This window comes from Labrus mixtus, chromosome 21 (genome assembly GCF_963584025.1).
Source record: "Labrus mixtus chromosome 21, fLabMix1.1, whole genome shotgun sequence".
Lineage (NCBI taxonomy): Eukaryota > Metazoa > Chordata > Actinopteri > Labriformes > Labridae > Labrus > Labrus mixtus.
In genome coordinates this window covers 7,449,712-7,459,940 of record NC_083632.1, presented here as the reverse complement: position 1 = coordinate 7,459,940, position 10,229 = coordinate 7,449,712, and the positions used below count along the sequence as shown (strand labels likewise).

General features: G+C 40.6%; 2 protein-coding genes across 3 annotated transcripts in view; one reads left to right on the top strand and one right to left on the bottom strand.

Annotated features, from left to right (window-relative positions):
- Positions 1-10,229, top strand: part of dock1 (dedicator of cytokinesis 1) — a 201,838-nt gene that overhangs the window by 111,299 nt on the left and 80,310 nt on the right. The window lies entirely within an intron of this gene.
- The window catches only part of LOC132955694 (inhibitory synaptic factor 2A), a 29,773-nt gene that overhangs the window by 18,049 nt on the left and 1,495 nt on the right, over positions 1-10,229 (bottom strand). The gene's annotated exons all lie outside the window — the stretch shown is intronic.

The following is a 10,229-nucleotide window of genomic DNA, read 5'->3' as shown; positions in this document are numbered from 1 at the left end:
CGCTCACAATCAACTTATAGATCTCCATCATCAAGACACCTGGTTGGTTAGCCCTAACCCTAACCCTAACCCCAAGTTACCATGGTGATCTACCTAGATTTAAAGTAAATCACCTTCATACTATTTAAAACCTAGAGTAAACCCTGAAGTAACCTCCATTGATTCTCTGCTGATTATCTTGCTTAGTAGTACAGGCCTCTGATCTGCAGCAGGCAGCGAGACTCAACAGATACAAACAGGACATCAGATATATCTGACAATAAACCATCACACCTTATGCTCATCAAGATGTCATATCAGACTGATCAATTTTCCTTCTCTGATTTCTTCCTCGAATGGTATCTGCCAACTGGGAATAATTTCCTTTTTAAAAGTCTTTGTTTGCCTACCTTGGAGCTACAGCACGGTCATTGTTACCCACTGTCATATCATATTATCGCCCTGGCTCTGTTTTATGAAATGAAAGGCTTGGTTGTTGACTCTGTTTGGAGAGAGAGGCCTAACTGTGTCCATATCAAATAAGATATAACATTACCCTATGACCCCTACCCCTATGAGACACATTGTATCATCTGTTAATATGCCAATTTTACATCTTGGCATAATCATTCATCAGTCTTTTTTGTCTGGGAGACGATCTGCCTCCTAAAGGTGTAGTAAAATCTTTAAAAAGCATGAACATGTGTATGAAAACTGTCCTGATGTCCAACATTAGGACATTCTTCTGGATACTATTCTCTGATCATATTCCACAAACAGAGACTTCTTTGTTTTTTTTATATTTAACCTTATTGTCAGAGTAGCCTGTCACATCACATTGGCAGTGGGAACTGTCTACAGTCATGTTTATACCAACCCTGCATGGAAGTTTTTTTGAAAACAGCAGTCCTGTTTGGAACTAAAAAAAAATCCCATTACAAACAGATAGACCCTGCAGTGCAACAGATTGACAGTCATCGCCTGAAAGTGTCCAAACCCTGCTCAGTAGTGTCACTGAAAACGAGTGTCTAATGGCAGCACAGTATGCACACATTGACGGGCAGTTTTCTGCTGTTCAGGCAGATGTTTGTTTGATTAAAAAATACACAGGTAATTACTTGTCACCAAATTACTTTTTAGTACAGTGCAATGCAGCAGATTTCTACAGCATCCTGTCAGTCAACCCTTTTTTTTTTATTGCCTACGCACAGCAGTACAGGCCAACTTTCTTTTTTAACTCCCTGTGAAGAAAGTGGGAACCTTCTTTAAGAGACAAAATAAGAGTGGAATGGAAGACACCATGGCAATAGTGAAACGAAAAGCAGTAATCCACCAAAGACAAGCTGTTCACAAAAACTTGAAACTTGACATCAATTATCTATTTGTCTATTTGTGCCATAAGGTTGATTGAGCTGTTAAAGTAGAGGAATGTTCACAATGTAAAGGGACAGGTTGCATATCGCAATACCTAATCCATTTACCTTTCCAATAATAACCCAAGCCTGAGCTGCATTTTAAGCATTTCAGCTGAAGACAGTCAGATTTTTTTCCTCCTTCCTCTGACTGTTTGACCATGTGCCCTTTTATTCCCAGACTATTATCTATTCACCAGCCTCGCTGTGCTCTCCCAGTCCATCACTGTCACTGTCCTCTGCATGTTTGTTTAAAGGTTGACATTTTGAACAAGTCTCTGTTACCCTACATTCCTTCTTCAAATTAGGTCAATAATTTGTTCTCTGTTATAAGCTAGGCTGCAAATTCAACATTACATTTAATTTGTGCAAATTTTGATCTGATAACAATTCCAGAGGCCAATGTGTTGCAAAGCATTACATTCGTAGACATGAATCTCCTTTGTCAGCACAAACAACAACTGTGTTTGGCTTCACAATGCAAACACCCCCTTGGTTTTATATCATATCCTTATTTCAATTAGATCCCTCTTGACATAGCAGCACTGCAGGCTCAATCATGTGTCCCTGGCTCCACATATCTCATTTGCTACCCATTGGGTTCAAGCCGGGTTGACTGTGGCAGCACTCGAATCTGACCTCCGGCTGGAACACCACCCCTTTAGCCTCTTGCATAAACCGCATGACTCATCACACTAGGCTGTAACAACTGCCCCCTTTTTTTTTTTTTTTTTAGGGTGGCTGTTTTGGAGTTTTGGAGCCAGCTAGTGAAGTGAACTGACCCACTATTTTCTACCCATTAGGACGGATCAAAAACGGACCTCACTGGATTTTGTGCACATGGCAAAAAAAACATTAGACATGTTCACATCTGACCTTATTCTAGCAGCACAGCTCAAATTGCTAACACAACTGACGCTATGGGTCATTATTTGTTTTTGTTTTGTCAAGGGACAAAAGTACATTTTGTCCATAATGAGAGCCTGTCACAGCTGGTTCTTGGGCGTATTTCCTCTGCTAATTATCCATTCTACGAAGCTTTCCAGCACTCAAGGACAGCCCAGATTCCTGCAAAAGTGCAATTCGTTACTCTTTAATGGAACAAAAATGCTCATTTAATGGCACACACCTTGAATCTAGACGCCAGTCCCTATTACATGCATTCAAACAGCACATGAGTCAGCAGTTCTGTGAGTGGCGGTTGCCTAATTGAACTTTGGTCGCTTCAGGTGAAATGTTCAAAGGTGGAAGTTTCAGGGGGCCCCGATTCAACCTGGGGAATGTTTACCCTAACTTTTGAGCCTGACTAATTTTGTTTTATCACTTCTGCTCCACCGAAGGGAAAATTCATTAATATAGCACGCATCACAAAACCAGTGAATTGATTATAGCACGCATCACAAAACCAGTGAATTGATTAAACACTGGGAGTGTGCTGTACATGTCAATTAGCAATAGCTGCATAAACATCCTTTCTCGTTCAAGTATTGAAAAGGTAGTTTGTTTGCGCTTCTCCATAATCACTTTATTTTATTTACATAACTTAAATATTCTCCTCATCAATGCACATGTATATCTAGCTGTTAATTAAGCTATTTAGTCATCTATTATAGGCAGTTACCTTTTCTAACCTTTAGTTTACCTCTTCTGACTTTGTGGTATTACCTTGTAGAAGCTCAGTCCTGTAGCAGTGCCACATCTAGGAAGTCGATATTTTAGTCTTTTTTTTTTCTTTTTTTTTTTCTAGGTTTAGTGTTCGATTTTTTTTTGTCTGCCTCAGGGCTGCAGCATGTAGCAGGCCTGGTTGAACCAATGCTCACCAGCTTGCACACAGCCCTGAGTTCAACACCACCTAGCACCTTTGGGATGAACTACAACTCCATCTCTGAGCCAGGCCTCATCACTCAACACTAGTGGTCAACTTCACTCATACTCTAGCTGAATGGGAGCACATCCCTGCAGGACGGTCCCCTGCAGAGAAGATGCAGTTATAGACCAAGATTGTTTTTCAGTCAAATCAGATTTAGCTGTTTAACACAAATACTTTCCAGGTAAGGTGCCCTACCAAACTCAAGTACAAGCCTACATGAGCCTCATGTTTTTACCCGTAAAATGCACAATTTTTAGAAATTAGGCATCCGTTTTTGGCAGGGCAGGAAGCATTTCAAGCACGTGTTTTCTTAGAGTTTCATGCCACATCAGAGGCAGTTTTCACCACGTTTCAAAGAGAGCTAAGGTTAGCTGCAGCTTGGCTCACAGCCCACAACGCCCCACCAAAGGGCACTTTGATTTTAAAAAGAAACTGCTTCACATAATGTTTATACAACTTTTAAATCAAGGTCTGTTTATTTCTCAGAGGTGCTAACCTCTGATGATAGTTCAGCTCAGAACAATAAAGCATTTCTAGACTTTAAAAAAAAAATGATTCACGTACGGATAAAATAGAAGCAGCTCAGCTCCCAGCCCCTCCTGAAGTCATGTAGCTGACGAAAAAAGTGATTCTGTCTTGTCTGAAGATTTCAATGGCTAACTTTTTGTCACAGCCCAAGATGCAATATTTCGCAATTTATTTATTTATGCTCAAAATTTCCAAGTAAAAAAAAATGACTGGAAAACGTTAGCAGCCAGCATTTAGCTTTACTATGATTCAGTGAAATGAATCTTGAAGTCTGCCTTTGTGCTACATGATCAATAGAAACATTCCTTCTATGCAGTTCTATAGAATAACAGCTCAACATCTCTGCTTGAACAAATGAGTGTGGCAGCATCATCCCAGTCATGGTACTTCCAAAGTCTACTGTAATCCAGCTTTATCTGCTCCTGTTTTGTTTTCCTCTTCTCTCTCCTGTCAGCCTCCTCTCATAATTACACGGGGCTTAGTAGTGTTTTGAAAAGTCCTTTGATCTGTCTCTGAAGAGCACTGATTATGCAGTAAAGAAAAAAGAAGACAGCAGGCTCGTAGTTTTCTTTCGATTGTGTCGGTGAGGTCATTTGACAGTGCAGGTTTATTGTTCGATTTTTTTTATTTTCTGCCTGTCTCAGGGCTGCAGCATGTAAGCAGGCTTGGTTGCACCCATGCTCCCAGGGCGTGATGTGAGGGTATATATAGCCGAGTGATTGACTGTACAGGTCAGCGTTGAGGGATAACAGCAGTGAAGTGCATTAGGCTGACTCCAAACGCAGCAAATCCTTTGTCAGTTAATGGTAGCTTAATGCTGTAAGATGGAATGCCACTGGAAATGACGGGATTTGAAGGGATTGTCTTTCGAGTAATTGTTGCTCAGTCATCATGGCCCAGTGTGCCGTTGCAAAGCACCATTTGACAGATTTCCCCCGGAATCATCGTGTAGGCTTACTTTAATGACTAACATCAGGGATCTTTTAAAGTGCTTTATGAAATGCTGTTATCATTTACTGCGTCCATTTTTAACCTGCATTACAACTGGAAACTGAGCCATATAACGGTTTTTCTATATTTTATTGAAGCACCGAAACCAGTACCAATCTTTTGTCAAACCAATACCGACAGAGAATCTAGAAGGGAGAGAGGGGGATTCACCGATCATCAATATGGGGGCCAATTTAGAGACATATTAGCTTGAATGAAAACAGATCTATCCATCGATTTTTTTAAAGATATGACTGTAGAATGGTGCTCATCTCTCAAACCAAATAATGCTCTTTTATTGTATTCAACATTATTATAAACTATTAAAGCTATTCTTGAGCATTGTCTGCTCAGCTACAGACCATGCTGAGGGGTTTTAGAATCTACTGTATAATCCACCACCACCCAAATATGGTTTGCTGCATCACATGTTCTGCAGAAGCATTAACATCCATATATAATGGCAACATACGTACACCAATAAGTAGTGAATGGACTGTACTTGTATAGCGCAAAAGCACATTAACACGACGTGTCACATTCACCCATTCACACTCTGATGGCAGATGAGTAGTTTTGCCCAGTAGTGTCTATTAGTATTAACTAATCCCATTCATACTCATTCAAACACTGCTGGCTACGCCACTCTGGAGCAATTTGGGGTTTAGTGTCTTGTCAAGGACACTTCAACATTTGGACTGCTGAATCTGGGATTAAACTGCCAACCTTCAGATTGAGAGACGACTGAATGACTACCTCTGAGTCACAGTTATTTGGTTTTTATTAGGCCTATGTTGTCCAGATTTATATTGTTCTAGCTCTAGTTAGAAATACATGAAGTATATATTGAAGTATATGTTAAAAGTTCAACTGATCTTATACATATATATATATATATTTTTTTGCCACTGTTACTTTGCTCTGCTCATAGTTGATTAATGTTGGGTCTCTGGAAATGATGTATGGTTTAGACCTGCTGTTATTGTAAAGTCTAATGAGATTACATTGGTTATGAATTGGTGCTATACAAAGAAAGATTTCTTTATTGATTGATTGATTGATAAATGGGTTGTTTAACCTATCGGATGAATCCAGATTATGTAGCAGAAATGATGATCAGTAGTTGTACCATATTCAAGAGTAATTCATATTTACTGTAGTAGGTTTGAATATCTATATAAACGTGTTTCTCTAGAGGTCAGAGGTCTGACACTGTGACAGATTAGCTGTAAATCCAGAGCACTCAGAATCTCCCTCTATGTTAAGTTTCTACCATATGCACAGCATTACACGGAAAGCTTTGTGTGCGTTACGCATGTGTTTTCACATTAACATTTGTATTCTTTCCAGTGTGTGTGTGAGAACGAACAGCTGCGAGAGACACTGCAGTTATAGCACAAGACATTACACAGGCCAACAGCCTCTCATTGGGCCTCTCGAGCCTTCGAGTGTGTGCTGTATGCATTCTTTGTGATTTCTTACCAACCTATTTGTGTATTCTGCTAGAAGTGAAGATCATGGAACATTTCAGTATACTCTTTGTCAGTCTGATGCTGTTTCCATCCTTGGACCGCAGCCTACGGACATTGCAGCCTTATTATTTTTCACTCACTTTGTCCCCGCTGAATCCTTCATGTTTTCTTTATTTCCTCACTCTCTGTAGTTAGTTGGCCTTGTTTTCCATGCCTTAACCCAGGTGTGTTTTCTGGTTACTAAATGAATTCACATAAAGCCTGTCAGTGAACATACAAGCCGGATGGAGATCAGACCTGAGGAAAGGATGTGTGCTGCAGAGGCTGCCTGCTCTAATCAGAATGCATTGGATCACTCTCTCCTCTCCTCTTCTCCTCCTCGTTCTGCAGAACATAATATGCCTCTTCTTTTTGTTTGTCCCCTTTTTTTTGTTCTCTTCCTCTCTCTGTCTCTCTTTGCCTTTGTTGCTTTCTCTCTTGGTATCTCTCTCTCTCTCGCTCTCTCTATTTCCCCTCTCTCTTTACCTTCTAGACACACTGAGGTTTCAAAGCTGATGGGTAACTAGAGATCTCCCCTGCTGCTCTCAGATTCCTTCCAGTCATCCCTGGCAAAGGGAAAAATAGACACACGGGCACAGCCACACACTATGATGGAATAGAAAATGGGAAAAGACTAGAATAAACAGGTGCAGGGAGGAAAGGATGTCGAGTTCTTTGCTGTGCTTGGATGGAGAAGAATTGAACATGAGTGAAAGAGACGGAGATGGTGTCGGAGAGGGAAGGATTAGCCATGGAGAGGGATCCATGGACAAATTGAGGAAAAGACTCGAGGGAAGGGAGACAGCAAAAGCCATCCTGTCTTGTCGATAAGATGCATTATTTTGTCAGCTCAAGTGAATCCTCGGAAAACCATACAGGCATTGTAGAGGGAGAGACTGTATGCAGCGACTTTATATTGAACAAAGCTGACATTTGAAATTGTCCTATTAAGACCTTCCTCTGTGTGAAGAACTCTTTATAGATCATGGATAAGTTAAGGTCCAAATGGACACACATGTACAACTTTTACCAACAGTCTCTTCAAGGAAAAACTCAACTCCAGTGACAGTCCCCCCCCCCTTGTAACCAGAAATCACCATATTTGGCAATAGGGTGGATCCACGTTTTTGTATCTAAAACTTAGTTTAAGTCCATAAAGTCATTCAGAAAATGTTTTCTGAAATAAGCGTTTTCCAATGTTGTTTCGAACAATTGCATTACTTTCTGTTACTAGTGGAGTCGCCACCTGATGGTCACCTGACGGAAAGAATGTAGGATTAAGGCACTAATACATTGGCTTTCATTCTTAACTGCAGGCCACCTGTTCTTCTTTTTTTCAAGTTTCTGGTAATGATTTGATAATAAGGCTATGTCACAAGATTTCAATGATAATGTAGGTTTGACCAGAAAATCCCAAAGGCAGCGAACAAAAGGACTAACAGATGGAGGTAACATGTTACGACATCAATGTAACAGTCTTAAGGATGTAACAGTCAAAGACAGGAAAAGGAATGTGCTGTATATTATAACTTCAGAAGGACTCTGGTCAGTATCCCTATAAAGGTTTATATTCATATTAGACCTATCGTCACACATGATAGTTATCTCTGTCATCTAAACCTCCCACTGCAGAGATCATTTTTTATTTAAAAAAAATAATCAATGTTTTCTTTTTTTTACAAGCGCTTAGGGCCACAAGTGATCAGTGTTGAAATGATGAGTCGTCCCACAGAAACTCTCTTTGACAGTGTTTCTCTGAAATCAATCAGTAGTTTGACAGTAATCAAGCAAAAGTGCAAAACAATTCCTAGCTTAAGCTTCTCAAATGTAAGAAATGTCTGATTTTCTCCCTCTCTTTTATATCAGTAGAAATTGGCTTTCTGGGCCATTGTTTGGAAGACGGAAAGAAGGAAATTTTTCTCAAATACAAAAACAATCGGATACATTTTTGATGCATGGGTTGTGTCTTGCAGCTTCAAACGTAATGAAAAAGGACACTCCAAATGTCTGTAGACTTTTCTTATTCCCTTTAAAACAGAAAACTCCTCAGTTGTTCTGCCTCTGGGTCTGCAGGAGCCCCAGCTGACTAGGCCCTTACTGCAAAGCAAGGGGAACACACAAACACAGACACACACACACCGGTGAACAGCGATGACAACACCCAGGTGGGATCAGGTGCACAGCAGCTTCTTCTCTGTGCAACAGATGTACCAAAGCACACGTGTACCTTGAGTGGCGTTGTCTAAAGGCTCCGAGGGAAACAATGTGACTCTTAACAAGTAATCCTATTAGCACATAAAAAGTAACATCTGGCTTGTTCCAGAAGCAAGACATTGTTTTGTGGGAATTTGTTTTCTGGTTGAATTAGTACACCCTTCCCCCCCACAAAGCATGCAGGACCACCAGAGGCAAAAGCCCACTACAGCACTGCCTGGAAACCCTGCAAACCCTCTTTTTTCAACCTCACAATCTCTTTTAAGTTTTTGCAAGGAAAAGTTCCCCAAAATTCTCTGTCATTTCTTTTGCTGTGTGTTTGTGTGCAGGACATCCATACACTGTAAAAAAAAGAATGTTTGTCATGGTAACTCAAAATTGTGTCTGTTTAACAAGTTAAAGGTTATCATTATTCTCCTTTTCAACCAGTTTAAATAAGTCTCCAAGCTCCCCAAAACATGTCTGCAAGTTTCTTGCTAAAAATCCACTCTGATCCTGTATTTGATCATACCTACAAACCCCTTTAATTCAGCCCTGCTCAGAACAGGCTGTTTCTGTGTCTGTAGCTTTTAGAGTAAATGAGCTGTGAAGGGCTTCGGTGGCTCAGGTGTTCCTGCACCGTGCCCTTTTGTTTACGGTGAGAAGGCAGACTCAGAGGGCAGAACAAACACCTAGCTGTGGGAGTATCACCCACCTGGGGGAGGGGTTACTGCCCTTTGTGATGTCACAAAGGGAACATCTCCAAACGGCCTGTTTGAGCACACATTTTCTGAAAAGTGGAGCAGGCATGCGACGTAGAGGGTGGACTTATCTCATAATAGAGGCCTTTGTAGACAGACGAGCCATACATATTAGTGTTAGAAAAACATGGTGAAGTGTATTTTGATAATATGTGACCTTTTAATGTAAACATTGTGATGACTCAATATTTTGTGTTAGTCATCCCAACCGATGAAAAGTCTTCCAACGTACAAAAATGATTCATCTGAATTGAAGAAAACAATGACATACCTTTATAATAAAGTTAACTCAACAACCACAGTATAATTAAGAGGTCGTTATCGTCAGTGGCTCTATAGAGCAGTGATTACTGATGTGTCTTCACACTCAAATGTTCCCTAGTTTGAGTCCTGCTTGGCGATGGATGATCTTAAAAATACAAGTTAAGTGAAATAAAAATTCAGATTTTAAATTCAGTCAACTTAAAATCGTTCCTACATTGTATTCCAAAAAGCTTTGTTCTGCTGTTTTGCCTGCACGCACGTCTGCGTGTGGAGAGATCGTGCACCTTTCTTATGTGTGTGCATACGTAGCAGAACACTCTTCTTCTTCCTCCTCCCTCTTGGTTTGAGGTGCACACAGATATCTCTGATTCCTAAAAATAAAGATTAGCTTTGAAGCGGTGGGCCTTCACGCCCATCACTCCTGGACGGACGTGCCCAGTGCTCACAGAGGAAGGTTAGAGGATGACAGGTGGTGACGCAAAAAGGGGAACATGTCAATCTATTTCCATCCTCACCTTGTACATGTTGTCTAATTGTATTTCCGTGGCATGAATCAAGCTGTGACTGCAGCTATGAGAATTCTCTCCTGCAGCAGCCCTATCTATTCTTTCTCACAATCTCCTCTCCCCTTCCTCTTTATATCTCTTTCTCCTTCTTTATCTGCGTCTGTTTCCCTCAGCCCTGCTCTCGGTGTGTGCAGAAAGTGAAATAGAGCAGAGGG